General features: G+C 45.1%; 1 long non-coding RNA gene across 2 annotated transcripts in view; it reads left to right on the top strand.

Annotated features, from left to right (window-relative positions):
• Positions 1 to 21,158, top strand: part of LOC122699297 — a 45,781-nt gene that overhangs the window by 10,208 nt on the left and 14,415 nt on the right. The window contains exon 3 of one of the 2 annotated variants that reach the window (XR_006342591.1): positions 11,802 to 11,861. The exons of the other annotated variant lie outside the window; for it this stretch is intronic. This is a non-coding gene — a long non-coding RNA (uncharacterized LOC122699297). Of the gene's footprint in view, positions 1 to 11,801; positions 11,862 to 21,158 lie in introns of those variants that run through there. 2 annotated transcript variants of the gene reach the window in all.

Here is a 21,158-nt window from a genome sequence, read left to right as displayed (position 1 = left end):
ATAGGGCTTTGCAACATTTTGCATCTCACCAAATGTACCCAAGTTCTGGCTAGGATTTGGTGGGACATGCAGGAGGCAGAGAGAAGGACAAGCCTGCCTAGTCTGAACTTCTGCCACTCACCAGCCGGGTAATTTCATAGACCCTCCTGGAGGGCAGATTCTGACCCTACAGGGCTTGTTGAAGAGATTGACCAGACAACACAATGTGACCGTGTCCAGCCCACAGTTGGTTGTACACTCATGTGCATCCCCTTTGTTCCCACTCACATCTCCTGTAGCCCCTCAGCCCAGAACAGGACGGGCATCCCATTGTCAAAAAATGGCTTCGGTTGTGAGCCACCTGCTTTTCCAAAGCCGGTGAAAGATCGGGAGCTGGTTCCTGAGAAGAACAGTGGTCCAGGTGCAGCATCTCAGTGCTGGGCAACAAACCTTTCAGAGCTCCCACTTAGACTCACGAAAGAGAGGGTCTAACTGTAGAAAGCCAGTGAGGGCAACTCTAAGGCTTTATTCCAGGATTTCTCTGCCACAGCACTGCTGACATTTGGGGCCAGATTATTCTTTGCCATGCAGGGGAGCTGTCTATGCTATTCTTGGGCTTCCGTGGTAGCTCAGACGGTAAAGAAGCCACCTGTAATGCAGGAAACCTGGGTTCGATCTCTGGGTTGAGAAGATACCCTGGAGGAGGGCATGGCAACCCACTCCAGTATTCTCTCCTGGAGAATCCCCATGGACAGAGGAGCCTGGCAGGCTATAGTCCATAGGATGACAAAGATTTGGACACAATTGAGTGACCAAGCACAAGCAAACCCAGCAGATGCCAATAAAACCACCCCCAGCTGAGAATCACTGGTTTAGAAGATCCCAAGTTTTTCACTTTGCAAACCAAATTCTTGGTATATGCACAAAATACCCATTTCCCAAGAAAACCATGTTTGGAAAGATGCCATCATACTATGAGTTCTATCAAGGAATGATTCAAAGCTCATTTTTATCAGCTGTCACTCACCAAGAGAATCAGTGGTATAGACTATCTACTAATAAACTGAGACAAGTAATGGGAACAGAGAAGTGCCCTTTGTCACCCACCATGGAGATAACTAGTTCAGGCAGGATCATAATAGATGCTAATGATGATGATAGGAGGATGGAAGGAACAGGTGTTGGTGTAGACACAAAGGATTTGCCCACAGAATACCTGCCAGTGACAAAAAGGAACACAGGGCCTTGTGGTGGAGACCCTTGGTATCAAAGTGTGAAATTAGGAGGCATAAGACCACCCTCACTTCTGACACCAAGCACAAATGTCATCACTGACTCGACAGATGTGAGTTTGAGCAGGTTACAGGGGTTGGTGATGGACAGGGAAGCCTGGTGTGTTGCAGTTCATGGGGTCACAAAGAGTTGGATACAACTGAGCAACTGTACTGAATGAAGACCTCCCTCAGGTTCAATCATTTTCTAGAAGGATTCACAGAACTCACTGAAAGCTGTTATATATAACAGTGAAAAGATATAGATTAAAATCAGCCAAGAGCAGAGAAGAGTCTAGAAGAAATCCAGGCACGGGCTTCCAGAAGTTCCCCCACCCAGTGCAATCAGCAAAGAGTTATGTTCCTGGCAATGTGCGACAACACACATGGTGTTCTGCCAACCAGAGATGCTCGCTCAAAACTCAATGACCGGAGTTTTCATTGGAGGTCCAAGGTCAACTGCCAATGTGCCTGACCTTTAGTCTCCAGGCCATCTGGGGGTCACCCTGAGATCACACAGCCTGAGATCCCCATCGTAAATTAGATTATTTGGTATGGCCCAAGTTTCCAGGTAAACAAACACACTCTTCTCAGGCAGGATATCCCAGAGGTTTAGAGGGCATGTCCCAAGAGCCAATAGCAAAGTCCAGACTCTTTTTGAATCCGGTTCAATTCTTTACTACACACAAGATAACACCCAGTGAAGGGACCAGATGACAGGGGAGCCTCCTGATGTTGTATCCTAGGAAGAATACGTCATTGATTCTGTGGTTCTGCCAAGAATACGGGGGCCTGACTCTGGACATAGGGTCTACTGATAGCTCCAGGTTGAGAGTCATCTATAGACCGAAAGGTGTGTGTTCTTTTTTTCCCAACAAATTTATTGAGATATAATTCACACACCATACAATTTGACCATTTAAAGTGTCCAATTCAGTGGTGTTTTTAGTATATACACATATATACTATAGTATACACACATATATATATGTACTCCCCCAGTGGCTCGGCAGTAAAAATGCCTGCAATGCAGGAGACGCAAATGTGGGTTCAGTCCCTGGGTTGGGAAGATCCCCTGGAGGAGGACATGGCAACCCACTCAAGTATTCTTGCCTGGAGGATTCCATGGACAGGGGAGCCTGATGGCTACAGTCCAGTGGGTTGCGAAGAGTTGGACACAACTAGTGACTGAGCATGCAGGCACACGTGTTTGTGTAAGTATCATCATAGGCATTTACGGAACATTTTCATGAGCTCAAAAAGAAATCCCATAGCCTCTAGCTATCATACCACCCCTCCATCCTCTTCCCACCCTAAGCAACCACTCATCTGTCTTCTGTCTCTATTAAAACTCTATTCTTTAGGACTTCCTTGGAGGTCTAGTGGTTAAGAATCCATCTGCCAATGCAGAGGACATGAGTTTGATCCCTGGTGGGGGAAGATCCCACATGCTGCAAAGCAACTAAACCCTTGAGATGCAGCTACTGAGCCTGAAAGCTGTGATTAGTGAAGCCTGCAAGCCTGGAGCTGATGCTTCACGAGAGAAGCCACCACAACGAGAAGCCCACACACCACAATTAGAGAGTAGCCCGCCCTTGCCGTAACTGGAGAGAGCCCACATGCAGCAACCAAGACGCAGGGCGCCAAAAAAATAAATTAAAAAAAAATTTTTTTAACTCTATTCTTTTAAACCATCAGGACCATGAAGGAAAAAAGACTGAGAAGTGTTCAGTGTTCTAACTAAAGGGTCAGCTGGAGTCCAAATGGCCCCTGGAGAGTGCCGAGTGGCACCACCCTAGTGTAATGGTGGGTTCACGCAGTGGCAAGTGGGTTTTGTAGGAGAATGTCCTTGTGTGTGGGATAGTGTCAGGTGAGTGGGTAGCATATTTGTCAACTGCTCAGGGATGATTCAGAAAATAAATCACTATGATAAGTGGAGATCTAGAAAGCAAGGGACCGAGGGCAAACATCATCAAATGTCCACCTTCAGGGAATCCATCTGAAAGAAGGTTTTTTGGTTCTTTGCCATTTTTCTGTAATTCTGAAATTATTTCAAAAGAAATTATGAAAAAGATTTAAATTTTATTTAATTACTTTATGTTATTGAAAAATTTTCAAATCATTTAAATTTTTATTTTTCTTTAATTAGTAAAAATATTTTTTAAAAATTTGACCATGTATTTACCAAATATATTAATATTACTTTTTCTCTCTTTCATTTTTCACATACACTTGCAATCATTGCAAGTTGTATTACTACCATATAGTATTTCTTGTTTACATTTTTTTTTTAATTTATAGATTTTTTTTTTTTGGATCAGCTTTAAGTTTCCAGAAAAGTAGACTAGAAAGTTCACAGTTCCCCTTGCAACAATTTCCCCTATTATTAACATCTTACACTGGGGTGGTACATTTGTTAACAACTGATGAATATGAATATTGATATATTATTACTTAAGTCTGCAGTTTATAATAGGGTGGTGTACATTCTATTTTCAGAAAATGTGTGCTGAGTCGCTCAGTCATGTCCTACTCTTTGCCATCCCATGGACTGTAGCCTACCAGGCTCCTCTTTCCATAGAATTTTCTAAGCAAGATTACTGGAATAGGTTGCCATCCCTTCCTCTAGAGAATCTTCCCAACCCAGGGATCAAACCCAAGTTTCTTACATCTCCTGCATTGGCAGGTGGATTCTTTACCACTTCACCACCTGGGAAATCCATTCTATGTGCTTTAACAAATGTATGATGTCATATAGCCACAATTGCATGATCCTAAGATTAGTTTATTCTTTTTCAATCATAAAAAGAAAGAGAAAGAGAGGGAAAGAGGGAAGAAAAAGGGGAAGGAAGAAAATCTAGGTCAGTCTCCTGGTCTTTCCCCTTCTTGCCTTCGCCCCAGCCATCATCCTCTCCTGCCCGCTGTCAAAAGGCGAGCTCCACAACAGAGGGGAGAGGGGGGTGGTGTGACTTGGTCACACTGCCCATCAGTCGTGTTGCATTCCAGAATACGATCTGGGACAGGCACCCCTGGCCCACCCCTTCCTGAGTCGTCAGTCCCCAGAGGTCCCTCAGCCTAGGACCCCGCTTGGCAGACTCACTATCCATTTTATTTTAGATATGATGCTAAAATCACAAGCAGCAAAAGAAAACAGGTTAAAACTTTCGTGCATCAAAGACTATCAAGAAGGACTTCCCTGGCAGTCCAGTGGTTAAGACTCCACTTGCAATGCAGGGGGCACGTGTTTGATGCCTAGTCGGGGAACTAAGATCCCACATACCATGTAGTGCAGCGTGGGGAGTGAGCTATCAAGAAAGTAAAAAGACAAGACGAAACGGAATGAAATAGTTGCAGACAGTATAGCTGATGAGGGATCAGTACCAGAATATATATATATTAAAAAAAAACTCTTATAACTCAGCCTTAAAAGGACAAACAACCTAACTGAAAAATAGGCGAAGGGCTTGAATAGACATTTCTTCAAAGATGATACAGAAATGACCAATTAGCACATGACAAGTCGCCCTAAATCTCTAGTCATCAAATAAATGAAAATCAGAACCACAACAAGACGCCTTCTCCAACCTGTCAGGATGGCTACTACCAAAGCAGCAGAAACTAACAAGTGTCGAGGAGGACATGGGGAAACTGGAATACCTCTGCACTGCTGGTGGGAATTTAAAATCGTGTGGTAGCTGTGAAAAATAGTCTGGCAATTCCTCAATAAGATAAATACAGAATTAGCATATGATTCAGCAATTCTACTTGTATATACACATATATGGGCTTCCCACGTAGCTCTAGTGGTAAAGAACCCACCTGCCAATGCAGGAGACAAGAGATGAGGGTTTGATCCCTGGGTTGGGAAAGTTCCCATGGAGGAGGGAATGGAAACCCACTCCACTATTCTTGCCTGGAGAATCCCCATGGACAGAGGAGCCTGGAGGGGCTATAGTTCATAGGGTCTCAAAGACTGAAGAGATTTAGCATGCATACATATATGTATATATATATATGTATGTGTCTCTCTCTATATATGTGTGTATATAAATATATACCTGAGAGATTTTATAATATGGACTCAGATAATTGTACAAACACAACCACAACAGCACCAGTCACAATTGCCAAAAGGTGGAAACAGCCCAAATGTCCATCAATGAATAATGAAATGATGAATGAATAAACAAAATGTGGTCCATTCATACAATGGAATATTACTCAGCCATAAAAAAGGAATGATGCCCTGACACATGCTACTCCCTGGATGAACTTGAAAAACATCATGCTGAGAGGAGGAAGTCAGACACAAACAGACAGACAGTGTGTGATTCTATTTATGTGAAATATCCAGAACAGACAAATCCACAGAGACACTGTTTATATTATTAGTTATGGATAATTAATCATAATATAGGGTCCTAGGTCCTATATTTGGAGAAGGAAATGGCAGCCCACTCCTGTATTCTTGCCTGGAAAATTCCATGGACCGTGGAGCCTGATGGGCTACAGTCTATGGGGTCGCAAAGAGTCGGACACAACTGAGCAACTTCATGATACTAGGGTCCTAGTATACATTATACTAGGGTCCTCATATCTGCTGCCACCCTTTAACTAAACAATCTTAGCTTGTTGAGGGGAAAGATGTATTTTATGAACAAACTTCTATAGCACATTTTGTGGGGTGCTTTATTGGCATGACCAATAAAATCTAATATTTTCATGACTTTTGATAGCTATTTGTTGGATGTTAAAAGAGAACTATGGAAAGTTTTGTTCTCTTTGCTGTCACATTAAAATGAAAACATTTTATTAAAAAAAAATTCCCCTGAGACGACAGAAAGCAGATTAGTGGCTTGGAGTGGGGGTGGGGGTGAGGCTGCTGTGGGAGGGGACAAGAAGTAACTGCTCGTGGGCAGGGGTCTCTTTGGAGTGAAGTGTGTGTTAGTCGCTCAGTCGTGTCCGACTCTTGGCCACCCCAGGGACTGTAGCCCGGCAGGCTCCTCTGTCCTTGGGGACTCTCCAGGCAAGAATACTGGAGTGGGTTGCCAAGTCCTCCTCCAGGGGATCTTCCCAACCAAGGGATTGAACCCAGGTCTCCTGCATTGCAGACAGTTTACCATCTGAGCCGCTAGGGAAGCCCTTTATGGGGTGATAGAAATGTCCTAACATGGGCTCTGGTGGGGATTGCCTAGCTCTGGGGATATACTATAAACCATTAAACTGGACCCTTTAAAATGGGTGAATTGTGGACTTTCTTGGTGGTCCAGTGCCTAAGACTCTGCACCCCCAAGGCAGGGACCTGGAGTTCCATCCCTGGTCAGGGAACTAGATCCCACAAGCCACAACTAAAGATCTGCCTGACACAATTAAAAAAAAAAAAAAACCCAACATGCCACAACAAAGATCAAAGATCCCCCATGCCACAGCTAAGACCCGGCACAGCCAAAATAAATAAATACATAAATAAATATTTTTTAAAATTCCATTTTTTAAAAAATGGGTGAAATGTATGAAATCTCTCACTAAAGCAGTTACTCAAGAAAATGAAGCTCCGTATATCCTTCTAATTCTCTGTATATTCATTCTATTAATGTTTGAGAGTTTGATATTGAAATTCCCACTAAAAATCATCAGTTATCTACTTAAAAAAATAATTGCACCATATGAAACCTAGTTCTGTACTTCCAAGACTCCTGGAAATGTGTCATCATGCTTTCATAATTTAAAAAAACAAAAATAAGCCCCAGACATGATCTTCTGCCGGAGTGTGGCTGGCAGGCAGGGTCTGGCGCTGGTGGCCACCCTCTGGCCCTATGTGCCTCTTGGGCAGCAACCTGAAGCCCCAGACGGCGCTGCTGAATTTGCTTTGAAAATTTGGATCTAAAAGTCTATCCTGGCTCTGCGTCCCTGTGCTGGGCATGGCTTCTGTCCACCACCCCTACCACCCCCACCCCTGGCCCCCGCCACGGGAGACTGCAGTTTTTCTCCATCGTGCTGTTCCAAGAGTGACAGGCTGTGCTTGCTTCAGCGGGGAAATAAGCTGAGATTTCAGCATCACTGGAACCTGGACAGGCCACAGGAGATGGTCTGTGCCGAGCAGGAGAGCTGGCTCTGAGCCAGCAGGGCTCCGCAGACCCAGGAGACCCTTAGGAAGTGGAAACCCCAGGGCAGGAGAAGGGATTTCCTCTCTAGCTCCGGTCATGCGTCAGGCAGGGGGTGGGAGACCTCCACTCACAGAGCCTGGGCACCTTTTCCCACCCACACCGCTGGGCACCCTGCCAGGGCGGGGGTGAGGGGGAGTGAGGTAGGCAAGCACACCTTGACCTTGGCAACAGGGACAGATGCCCTGGGGAGGGGGTCATGCTGGAAATTTGATTGCTGGCTGCTTTCAAGATTCAAGGGAAGTTACTGCTAGTGGGTACAGGGGCGGGGTAGTGAAAAAATGTTCTAGAACCAGACAGAGGTGAGAGTTGTACAACATCTTGAATATACTAAATGAAACTGAATTGTTCCCTTTAAAACGGTTACCTTTATGGTGTGTGTGAATCTCATCTCCATAAAAGAAAAGAGAAGGGACTTCCCTGGTGTTCCAGTGGTTAGGAATCCACCACACAGTATTCAGAGAAGGCCAGTTCAGAGATTTTATTTCCTGTGGGTATCCTTTAATAAAGAAGGAAAAGCAGGAAAAATATATCTTTAGAGTACAGGCAAAACAGAAGTATCTGATTAGAAATCATTTTGGAAAAAAAAAAAGTGAAAGTCACTCAGTCGTGCCTGGCAATTCGGAACCCCGCGGACTAGTCCATGGAATTCTCCAGGCCAGAATACTGGAGTGGGTAGCCTTTCCCTTCTCCAGGGGATCTTCCCAACCCAAGGATCAAACCCAGGCCTCCCAATTGCAGGCGGAGTCTTTACCAGCTGAACCACCAAGGAAGCCCAAGAATACTGGAGTGGGTAGCCTATCCCTTCTCCAGCGGATCTTCCTGACCCAAGGAATCGAACCAGGGTCTCCTGCATTGCAGGCGGATTCTTTACCAACCGAGCTATCGAAGAAAAAAAAAATCTGGCCTGCAATGCAGAGGATAAGGGTTCAAACCTTGGTCGGGGAACTAAGAGCTCACATTCTTTGCAGCAGCTAAGCCCACTTGACACAACGACAGTCCATGCACTCTGGTCTCTGTAGCACAATGAAAAATCCTATGTGATGCAAGGAAGAGGTCGCATGCTGCAAACAGGACCCGATGCAGCCAAATCAATGTTTTCTTAAAAGCAGAGAAGAGAAAGAAAGAGAAGAGAGAAAGAAAAAGAGAAAAGAAGAGAAAGAAAAAAAAAATGCATCTTGCTGCTGAGGAACCCAGAACACTCAGCGTGGCCAGGATTTTAGAGGGTCTTGATTTTAAAAGATAAAAAATTCACATTTTGAGATACAGTGAAGTCATTCTGCCTTATGCATAAGTTAACTTGAATTTTATGCTAACTAAACTAGGCTGTTTGTGGCCTATCATAGATATATTGTGTGTGTGCTCAGGTGCTCAGTCGTGTCCGACTCTTTGCGACCCCGTGGACTGTAGCCTGCCAGGCTCCTCTGTCCGTGCGATTCTCCAGACAAGAATACTGGAGTGGAGTGCCATTACCTCCTCCAGGGGACCTTCCCCACCCAGGGACTGAACCCTCATCTCCTTCGTCTCCCGCATTGGCAGGCAGAGTCTTTACCACTAGTGTCTCCTGGGAAGCTCAAATACATTGTACATCTGCTTTATTTATTTAAGGAAAGGCCACGTTGACCAGAAGTAAAGAAAGTCCACAATAGAAAATAAAGATTGAATGCCCCTTCTCCTGGAATGACAATGCTAGTCCTCCTTTGATGATAATACTCCTTTCCTGGGCGCCAGGCCCTGCTGACTCGCTGTGTACGAGCTAGTCTGTTCTTTATTTTGAGCCACTAAAGAAATGTAACCCTGACTTGTTTAATTTTTTTTTGATGGTTAATAAAGCATTTTTATTAACTAGATAGTTACTGCCATTGGAAGTTACATTGATTTTATTTTATTTTTTTCCATTTATTTCTATTAGTTGGAGGCTAATTACTTTACAATATTGTAGTGGTTTTTGCCATACATTGACATGAATCAGCCATGGATTTACATGTATTCCCCATCCCGATCCCACCTCCCACCTCCCTCTCTACCTGATCCCTCTGGGTCTTCCCAATGCACCAGGCCCAAGCACTTGTCTCATGCATCCAACCTGGGCTAATGATCTGTTTCACCCTAGATAATATACATGTTTCGATGCTGATCTCTCGAAACATCCCACCCTCGCCTTCTCCCACAGAGTCCAAAAGTCTTTGTTTATTGTTTTTTGTTCTCTCAAGATATAAAAACTGTGCTGAAAACCCTGCTTCTCCCGAGCAGCTTCTCAGAGTAATCTGGAAAGATGACTTCTGGGCTAGTCCTTAGTCTGGCTCAAATAAAACTCTTTCCTGTTCTTATTATGCACAGAGCAGACGTCCAGTGGAACAAGTGAATTTTGGAGCCAGACGTAAGTTCAAATTCTGACTCTTGCATTTACCAGCTGTGTAACCTGGGAGAAGCTGAGTCTTTTAATTACCTCGGCTGTCAAGTGGAGATCACAACACTTCCTTTCAGACCAATTTGGGGATTAAAACTCAATTTGCAGATTCAACTCACTGGGACCTTGTCTGGCATGCAGAAAGCACTTGATAGAAAGGAATCATGTTCACCCTGTGGAACACAATCCCTGAGGCAATGAAAAGGAAAGACATACTGACACATGGAATGACATGGACAAATCTCAGGATAACAATGCTGATTGAAAGAAGATAAAGAGTACATATTATAAAGTTCTGCTTATAGAAAACTGTAGAAAGTGCAAACTACGGTGACCAAAGTGGCTGCTTGAGAAAGAAGGGGAGGGACAGGCAGGAGGGATTTGGAAGTGTTCTGTTATTTTCTAGTTATTATAATGTAACAAGAAATATATACCTGTTCTTCACCCCCAGTTTCAGGAACACAGCTCCTAAAACCGCTGTTACTTCCTGAGTGATAAAAGCAACAGGAGCATATTCTGTTAAAATATTTGGTTTCAGTCCCCTTTTTGAAATAGAGAAGTGTCTTTTATTGTTTATACTGTTTTCTTTAAAAGAGAATAATGTCAGATTTTTAAAAATTCTGTTTGTATATTTCTGGCTGTGCCGAGTCTTCGTTGCTGTGCACCAGGCTTTCTCTAGTTGTGGGGTGGGGAGCTTTGCTTCTCGTTTCGACGGCTTCTCTAGGTGCGGAGCACAGGCTCTAGGCTTCGGTAGTTACGGCTCTCGGCTCTAGAGCACCGGCTCAGTAGTGTAGTGCTTGGGCTTGGTTGTTCTGTGCGCAGTAGTTGTGGCAGATGGGCTTAATTGCTCTGTGGCATGTGGAATCTCCCCAGACCAGGAATTGAACCCGTGTCCCCTGCATTGGCAGGTGGATCCTTATCCACTGGACCACTAGGGAAATCCTAATAATCCCTTTTCAATCACACCTCAATTTCAGGTACTGAGATGACCTCTGAAAAGCACGTGAGGATGAGGGCTGGTTGCCTGGAAAATGAACCACGTGATTAGAGGGTTGGATCTTTCGGTTCCACCCGCTCTGACCTCCAGGGAGAGCAGAAGGACTGGAGATTGACATTGAATCACTAAAATCCAATGAATAGTCAATCGTGCCTATGTCATGGAGCCTCCATAGAAACCCAGAAGGGCAGGGCTCAGAGAGCTCCTGGGTTGGTGAACAGGTGGAGGTGCTGGAAGGGTGACGTGTCTGGAGAGAGCATGGAAGCGCCACGCACCTTCCCGCAAACCTGGCCCTGTGCGTCTCCTCTGTCTGGCTGTCCCTGAGTCTTGTACTTTATTAGAAACAAACAAACAAATGAAAAAACAGTAACAACAAGGAATATTCTTTCCTGAGTTCTATGAGCCATTCTAGCAAACTGCTGAAGCCAAGAAAGGGATCTTTGAAATCCATGATGTATAACTGGTCTTTCAGAAGTCCTAGAGGCCTGGCCTTGGCCCTGGCATGGAAAATGGGGACAGTCTTGTGGGACTGACTGCTTTTCTGTGGGGCTTACACTAACTCCAGGGCATTAGTGTTGAATCATACTGAGGACAGGCTGGTGGTGGCCAAGGGGAAGGGGGTGGGGGGTGGTGTGGAACAGGAGGCTGAAGTTAGCAGATGAAAGCTTTTTTTAAAAATATGCATTTATTTATTTCGCTGCACCAGATCTCAGTTGTGGCATGCAGGGTCTTCTATTTTTTTTTTTCAGTTGCATCATGTGGGATCTAGTTCCCCGATCAGAGATCGAATCTGGGCCCCCTGAATTGGAAGCATGATATCTTAGCCACTGGATCACCAGGGAGGTCCTGGATGTAAACTTGCATTTATAAGATGGATAAACAATAAAGTCCTACTCGACAGCACAGGGAACTATGTTCAATATCCTATGATAAACCGTAATGGAAAAGAATGTTTTAAAATGTGTGTATGTTCCCTGTAGGCTCAGCAGTAAAGAATCTGCCTGCAGAAACACAGGTTTGATCCGTTTGCTGGGAAGAACCCCTGGAGAAGGAAATGGCAATCCATTCCAGTATTCTTGCCTGAACAATCCCATGGACAGAGGATCCTGGTGGGCTACAGCCCAGAGGGTCACAGAGAGTCAGACACAACTGAGTGAGCACACACATATGTTTAACTGAACAACTTAGCTGTACAGTAGTAGTTAACACAACATTGTAAATCAACTCTACCTCAATAAAGATACAATAAATAAAAACACAGCTTACTTCTTTAAAAATAACAGCAAAAGAAAAAGAATTGTTAGTGCGGAAAACCCGTATGTTTGGTGTCAGAAGTGCTGTGTGAATAGAGGACAGAAAACGGGAGTTTTCTTTTAGGTCCTCAGGGACTTTGAGGGGTGATGGTTGTGTTCACTATCTTGACTGTGGTTACAGTTCCATGGGCCGGTGTATGTATCAACACTTGGCTAGTTAAGGGCTTCCCTGTTTGTCCAGCGGTAAAGAATCCGCCTGCCAATGCAGGAGACACGATTTGATCATGACTTGGTCCAGGAAGATCCCACTCACTGTGGGGCCACTGAGCCCATGCACCTCAACTACTGAGCCTGTGTTCTCGAGCCTGGGAGCCGCAGCCAGTGAGCCCGCATGCCCTAGAGAAGCCACTGCAGTGAGAAGCCCGTGCACCACAGCCAGAGAGTAAACCCCACTCATGACAGCTAGAGAAAAGTCCTCGAAGCAACAAAGATCCAGTGCAGCAAAAAAAAAAAATTAAAATTTTAAATGGCTAATTAAAAAAACAACAACAGCTAAATACTTCACATACGTGCCATATGTCAGGTATACCTCAAACAATCTGCTTATAAAAATAGAAACATACTTTTTCAGATGTTTAGAACGCACATAATTTTATTTGTTGCTGTTTCATTTTCTGCTTAAGTTTTTAAAATTATTCTCATACAATTTTTAAAGGTCATACTCTGTTTAGTGATTAGAAAATGTTAGCTATATTCTGTTACATTTTTAAAACAGGGAACACTTCCCTGGTGGGCCGGTAGTCAAGACTCTACACTTCTACCACACTTCTACTACAGGTGGCGTGGGTTTGATTCCTGGCCAGGGAACTAAGATCCCACATGCTGCACAGCCACAGTCAAAAATAAAAATTAAAAATACATTAAAAATGGAGATGCAGGAGAATGGGATGCAGGGCCAAGACTTTGCAAGGAAGCAGAAGCATCTCAGAGCTAGCAGGACAAAGGGGTCAGCAGTGTACATTTGTACTCTGTCCACTTTGGGTTTGGGAGAATCCAGCTGTCCCAGATGCTCCTCTGAGCACAGAAATGTCACACAGGGTCCTGTCGACAGGAAGGAGCTCCTGCCCACTCCAAGTAGCATGAGGAAATGGTGAGGGGACGTGTCCAGTTGCCATCTTGGGGTGGAGGGACCCAGAGATAAAGCCAGGCTCCTCTCCTGGCCCAACAGGGTCCATCCCATCTTCCCAGAGCTGGGAGCGCGGTGGCGGGCAGGCAGTCCCCAGGCAGGCCACATCTGGCCCATCAGTTCTCAGGTCAGCTGTGGCAGAATCCATGTGGCCTTGAGGGCCTGCAGGGATGTCACCTGCACTTCTGAGCACCCATTGCAGCCTCACTGCTCCCGACTTGACAGCAGGAACATCTGGTTGGATGGCCCCAGAATCACTTCCTGGAAACCCCAGTTTGCCGGGTTTTCATCTTCAGAGCAAAAGACACACCCTTCATCATCATCAGACGCTAGACTATCTCCCTTGGGGCCTGAACACAGCCGCATTGTCACTGGGATAGACCCCTGGCATCCCCCTGCAGGCCACCTGTGTCGGGGGGGCCCATACTGATGCAATGTCTATACCTCTGCGGCTCCTTCTCACCTTTCACGTACTCTGCAGAAGCTTTAGCATTGTTGTGGGTTCATTAACAAGATGGTACCAGTCAGGCTTGCTCACCCCACATTCTCACACACTCTCGCGCTCTGTTTTGTAAACAATGACTTTGCACGATAATGCCGGGGCTGAGATCACTTATAGCACTGCACACGCGTGGCACAGGGTACTCGCTTGGTCACGAGCTACTTTGTGTGGTATGCCTGTATGCACTTCACCATGAAAGCGCTGGCTGCTGCTGCACTGGGCTTGCAACATCATGGTTGTGTTATATGAGGTTATGTTATGGCTACGTGACAGCTACATTATGGTTATGTTAGGGCTTCCCTTGTAGCTCAGTTGGTAAACAATCTGCCTGCAATGCAGGAGACCCGGGTTCGATTCCTAGGTTGGGAAGATTCCCTGGAGAAGGAAATGGCAACCCACTCCAGTATTCTTGCCTGGAGAATCCCGTGGACAGAGGAGCCTGGTGGGCTACAGTCCACGGGGTTGCAAGAGTCGGACACGACTTAGTGACTAAGCCACCACAACCATGGTTATGTTACGGCTGCTGCGTCAGCCAGGAGAGAGGCTGTGTTATGGCTGCCGTGCCGTATCTGCCGTCCCTACACTCCTCACGTCCCCTTCCAGTCTCTTAGTTTGTGCCTTGCCTACCCTGGCTTCAGCGAATAGTGTGACCATCAAGACAATGGGCATCATGAACAGGATCAGCAATACAGTTGCTAAGGCCCTCCTGGGGGACACCCCCAACCGGGTGACCATGCCGCCACATGAGTCCCTGTAACATGGGCTGTGTTCACCCGCCCACCTGACCTGGGGGCTGTCTACACCCATTTACATCACCCAGGGCTATACATCTTTAGGAAGACCGCCATGCAGGGGCACTGCATCTGTCCTGCGAGGAGCTGAGGGTACCACCTGCAGCCCTTCTTACCAGCACCAGAGCCCTCGGCATGGCCCAAGGTCAGACTCCTCTAGGCACCGGCATCTAGGTGGTCGGCACCTTTGTCTGTCCCCTGGACTTCGACCTGGGCTTAGTCATTCATTCTTGGAAGCTCCTGAGAAGTGAGAGCAGGAACCCACCTCAGATGGCATCCCTGCTCTGAAGTTTGATGGAGGCGAAAACTGAGGGCCAGACTATTCAGCCCCACCTGGGCATCCTGGCTGGTTCCCTCTTCTGGGCAAACAGGCTGGAAATAAAAGTGCCACTGTGAATGCCCTGGCCCTGCCAGTCAGACTGTTTCTGTCCCGGGGAAGATGCCAGCTCAGTGCCAGGAATGTTCTGGACACACCCTGGGCCAGGAAGGAACTAAAGAGTCACCAGGCCACCAGCAGTTCCAAGTACCCACTCCTCGGTGGGTGAACTCACCTCACTGTGCCGGAGACTGAGTCTGTAGCGGGCAGAGCCTGAGATAGCCCCTGGGCCAACAGCACCTCTGATGCAATCGCCAGTTGGGGGGACAGAGACACGGCCATTTGGGTGAAGTGGGCAGGTGCAGACAGCTTCCAGATGAGGTAGACGGGGTAGACAGTCCCCAGGTGAGGTGGACAGGGGAAGACAGCCCCCAGGTGAGGTGGACAGGGGTAGACAGCCCCCAGGTGAGATGGGCAGAGGTAGACAGTCCCTAAGTGAGGTTAGACCGTCCCAGATGTGGTGAATATGTGCAGACAGTCCCTAGGCATTCTTCCCTTCTCTCATCAAGTACTGTGGACCCCACTTACCAGGCCAGAGAGCCAAGTGTTCAAAGATGCACCAGGTTAATCCAGCTTTCAGCAGCTCACAATATTTAGGAAGATCTGTCTTGACAGGTGAGTTCCGAACCTCGGAGAGCGGAGCTCACATCCCAGGGCACCGGTGGGGACCAAACCCAGCTATAAAGCCAGCCCAAGCCCAGCGTGGAGTCCGTGGTCTGAAGAGGACACCCCTTTCCTGTGGTGCGGTGGTGGCTTCCCAGGTTTGACACAGGCAGCCTGGGAGCAGGACGGACCAGCTCCCCAGTGGGCCGCTTTTCAGGAAACAGTTCATTGCTCTTTCGGGGAAACCTTCTGAGGCTCCCTCAGCATCCTGGCTCCCGAAGCCCGTGGCCCACCCGACCCTGCACACTCAGCCTCCCACTGCCCCGAGAGCCAGATGGCTCATGCTCGCCTCCCGCAGCCGGTCCCGCCGCTCCCGCCTCGTCTCCAGGGGGTTTCAGCTACAGGGTTAGGCCTTGCCCTGAGGCTGCCTCTGTGCGCTTGCCTCCTAAGTTGCTTCAGTTGTGTCTGACTCTTTGCGACCCCAAGGACTGTAGCCTGCCAGGCTTCTCTGTCCACAAAAGTCTCCAGGCAAGAAAACTTGAATGGGTTGCCATGCCCTCCACCAGGGGATCGTCCCAATCTGGGGGTCGAACTCACTTCTCCTGCATTGGCAGGCGGCTTCTTTACCACTAGCGCCCCCTGGGAAGGCCCTGCTACCTCTATATAGAAATATAATTCACATCCTAGAAAGTTCACCCAACAGGAGAGCTACATTAAAAGAATGAAATTAGAACATTCTCTAACATAAAAACAAACTCAAAATGGATTAAAGACCTAAATGTAAGACCAGATACTACAAAACTCCTAGAGGAAAATATAGGCACAACAGTGTTTGACATAGATTGCAGCAAGATCTTTTGGGGCCCGGCTCCTAGAGTAATGGGAATGAAAACAAACATAAACAAAGGGGACCTAATTAAACTTAAAAGCTTTTGCACAACAAAGGAATCCATAAACAAAATGAAAAGACAACTGACAGAATGAGAGAAAATATTTGCAAATGATGTGACCAACAAAGGACTGATCTTCAAAATACACAAACAGCTCATCAGTTCAGTTCAGTCGCTCAGTCATCTCTGACTCTTTGCAACCCCATGGACTGCAGCACACCAGGCCTCCCTGTCCATCACCAACTCCCAGAGCTTGCTCAAACTCATGTCCATCGAGTTGGTGATGCCATCCCACCATCTCATCCTCTGTCATCCCTTTTTCCTCTTGCCTTCAGTCTTTCCCAGCATCAGGGTCTTTTATAATGAGTCAGCTCTTTACATCAGGTGGCCAAAGTATTGGGGCTTCAGCTTCAGCATCATTCCTTCCAGTGAATATTCAGGACTGATTTCCTTTAATTGACTGGTTTGGTCTCCTTGCAGTCCAAGGGACTCTCAAGAGTCTTCTCCAAAACCACAGGTAAAAAGCATCAATGCTTCATCACTCAGCTTTCTTTATGGTCCAACTCTCACATCCATACATGACTGCTGGAAAAACCATTGCTTTGACTATATATAGGGTCCTTTGTTGGCAAAACAATGTTTCTGCTTTTTAATACATTGTCTAGGTTTCTCATAGCTTTACTTCCAAGGAGCAAGCGTCTTTTAATTTCATGGCTTCAATCACCATCTGCAGTGATTTTGGAACCCAAGAAATAAAATCTGTCACTGTTTCCATTGTATCCCCATCTATTTGCCATGAAGTGAAGGGACCAGATGCCATGATCTTTGTTTTTTGAATGTTGAGTTTTAAGCCAGCTTTTTCACTCTCTTCTTTCACCTTCATCAAGAGGCTCTTTAGTTCCTTTTTACTTTCTTCCATAAGGGTGGTGTCATCTGCATATCTGAGGTTATTGATATTTCTCCCAGCAGTCTTGATTCCAGCTTGTGCTTCATCCAGCCTGTCATTTTGCATGATGTACTCTGCATATGAGTTAAATAAGCAGGGTGACGATATACAGCCTTGATGTACTCCTTTCCCAATTTGGAACCAGTTTGTTGTTTCACGTCAGGTTCTAACAGTTGCTTCTTGACCTGCATACAGATTTCTCAGGAGGCAGGTAAGGTGGTCTTGTATTCATCTCTTGAAGAATTTTCCACAGTTTGTTGTGATCCACACAGTCAAATCCACACAACTGCAGCAAGATCTTTTGGGGCCCGTCTCCCAGAGTAATGGAAATGAATACAAACATAAACAAACGGGACCAAATTAAACTTAAAAGCTTTTGCACAACAAAGGAAACCATAAACAAAATGAAAAGACAACCGACAGAATGAGAAAAAATGTTTGCAAATGATGTGACCAACAAGGGATTGATCTGCAAAACACACAAACAGCTCATCAGTTCAGTTCAGTCACTCAGTCATCTCTGACTCTTTGTGATCCCGTGGACTGCAGCATGCCAGGTTTCCCTGTCCATCAAAGGCTTTAGTGTAGTTGGTGAAGCAGAAGTAAATGTTTTTCTGGAACTCTCTTGGTTTTTCAATGATCCAGCGGATGTTGGCAATTTGATCTCTGGCTTATCTGCCTTTTCTAAAGCCAGCTTGAACATCTGGAAGTGCTCAGTTCATATACTGTTGAAGCCTGGCTTAGAGAATTTTGAGCATTACTTTGCTAGAGTGTGAGATGAGTGCAATTGTGCAGTAGTTTGAGTGTTCTTTGGCATTGCCTTTCTTTGGGATTGGAATGAAAACTGACCTTTCCCAGTCCTGTGGCCACTTCTGAGTTTTTTCAAATTTGCTTGCATACTGAGTGCAGCACTTTAACAGCATCATCTTTTAGGATTTGAAATAGCTCAGCTGGAATTCTGTCACATCCACTAGCTTTGTTCATAGTGATGCTTTCTAAGGCCCACTTGACTTCACACTCTAGGATGTCTGGCTCTAGTTGAATGATCACACCATCATTATCTGGGTCATGAAGATCTTTTTTGTATAGTTCTTCTGTGTATTCTTGCCACCTCTTCTTAATATCTTCCACTTTTGTTAGGTCCATATCATTTCTGTCCTTTATTGTGCCCATCTTTGCATGAAATGTTCCCTTCTTAACTCTTAACTTTCTTGAAGAGATCTCTAGTCTTTCCCATTCTATTTTTTTCCCTTATTTCTTTGCATTGACCACTTAGGAAGGCTTTCTTTTCTATCCTTGCTTTTTTTTGAAACTCTGCATTCACATGGATACATCTTTCCTTTTCTCCTTTGCCTTTCACTTCTTTTCTCAGCTATTTGTAAGGCCTCCTCAGACAACTATTTTGCCTTTTTGCATTTCTTTTTCTTGGGGAAGATTTTGATCACCACCTGCTGTACAATGTCATGAACATCCATCCATTTTTCTTCAGGCACTCTGTCTTTCAGATCTAATCCCTTGAATCTATTTGTCACTTCCACTGTATATTCGTAAGGGATTTGATTTAGGTCATACCTGAATCGTCTAGTGGCTTTCCCTACTTTCTTCAATTTAAGTCTGAATTTGGCAATAAGGAGTTCATGATCTGAGCCACAGTCAGCTCCTGGTCTTTTTTTTTTGCTGACATATAGAGCTTCTCCATCTTCGGCTGCAAAGAATATAATCATTCTGATTTTGGTATTGACCATCTGGTGATTCCATGTGTAGAGTCATGTCTTGTGTTGTTGGAAGAGGGTGTTTGCTATGAGCAGTGCATTCTCTCGGCAAAGCTCTATTAGCCTTTGCCTTCCTTCATTTTGCACTCCAAGGCCAAATTTCCTGTTAATCCAGGGATCTTTGACTTCCTACTTTTGCATTCCAGTCCCCTATGATGAAAAGGACATCTTTTTTGATGTTAGTTCTAGGTCTTGTAGGTCTTCATAGAACCGTTCAACTTCAGCTTCTTCAACATTAATGGTTGGGGCATAGACTTAGATTACTGTGATATTGAATGGTTTGCCTTGGAAATGAACAGAGATCATTCTCTCGTTTTTGAGATTGCACCCAAGTACTGCATTTCAGACTCCTTTGTTGAATATAAGGGCTACACCATTTCTTCTAAGGGATTCTTGCCCACAGTAGTAGGTATAATGGTTATCTGAATTAAATTTGCCCATTCCGGTCCATTTTAGTTCACTGATTCCTAAAATGCTGATGTTCATTCTTGCCATCTCCTGTGTGACCACTTCCAATTTACCTTGATTCATGGACCTAATATTCCAGGGTCCTACAAAATATTGTTCTTTACAACATTGGACTTTACTTCCATCACCCGTCACTTCCACAACTGGGTATTGTTTTCACTCTGACTCAGCCTCTTCATTCTTTCTGGAACTATTTCTCTGCTCTTCTCCAGTAGCATATTGGGTATCCACTGACCTGGGGAGTTCATCTTTCAGTGTCATATCTTTTTCCCTTTTCATACAAACCAATCAAAAATTGGGCAAAAAAAAAAAAAAAAAAATGGGCAGAAGATCTAAATAGACATTTCTCCAAAAAAGACATACAGATGGCCAAAAGGCACATGAAAAGATGCTTGACATGGCTACTTATTATAGAAATACAAATCAAAACCACAGTGAGTTATCACCTCACACTGATCAGAAAGGACAGCTTCACAAAATCTACCAATAATAAATGCTGGAGATGCTGGAGAAGAAAAGGAACACTCCACTCTATTGGTAGGAATGTAAATCGGCACCCCCTATGGAGAACAGTATGAGGCCCCTTAAAAAACTAAAGGTAGAGCTACATACGATCTAGCAATCCCATTCCTTGGCACATGTCTGTAGAAAACCACAATTTCAAAAGATACATGCACTCCAATGTTCACATTAGCAGTATTTCCAATAGCCAAGACATGGAAGCAACCGAAATGTCCATCAACTGATGAATGGGCAAAGAAGATATGGTATAGTTATGCAACGGAGTATTGCTCAACCATAGAAAAGAGTGAAATAATGTCACTTGCCACAATATGGATGGATCTAGAGATTATCATACTAAATGACATCAGGCAAAGACAAGTATCATAGCATATTGCTTACATGTGGAATCTTTTAAAAATGATACAGGACTTCCCTGGTGGTCTATTGATGCAGAACCCACCTGCCAATGCAGGGGACATGGATCTGATCCCCAGTCCAGAAAGATTTCACATGCCACAGGGCAACTAAGCCCTCATGCCACGAACTTCTGAGCCTGTGCTCCAGAGCAAGAATAACTGAAGGCCGAGTGCCTAGAGCCCGTGTCCCACGCCAGAGAAGGCCCCACAGTGAGGAGCCCGGGCACCAGCCCACTCTCGTCACAGCTAGTGAAAGACTGCCAGCAGCAAGGAAGACCCAAAAACCAATAAACAAAAATTTTAAAAATGGTACAAATAAACTGATGTACAAAACAGAAATACAGTAGATTCACAGACATAGAAAGCAAACCTATAGTTACTAAAGGGGAAAGGGAAGAGGGAGCTTGGGATTAACATATACACACTGCTGTATATAAAATAGATAACCAACAAGTACATACTGTGTGGTACAGGGAAGTATACTCAATATTTTGTAATAATCTATAAAGGGAAAGAACCTGAAAAAAAAAAAAGAAAAAGATGCACATGTGTATGTAAAACTGAATCACTCTGCTATACACCTAACACAACATTGTGAATCTGCTACACTTCAACAAAAATAAACCTTTT

Source organism: Cervus elaphus, chromosome 9, assembly GCF_910594005.1.
Source record: "Cervus elaphus chromosome 9, mCerEla1.1, whole genome shotgun sequence".
Lineage (NCBI taxonomy): Eukaryota > Metazoa > Chordata > Mammalia > Artiodactyla > Cervidae > Cervus > Cervus elaphus.
The sequence above is the reverse complement of the archived record's forward strand: the minus strand, read 5'-3'. Positions and strand labels throughout refer to the sequence as shown.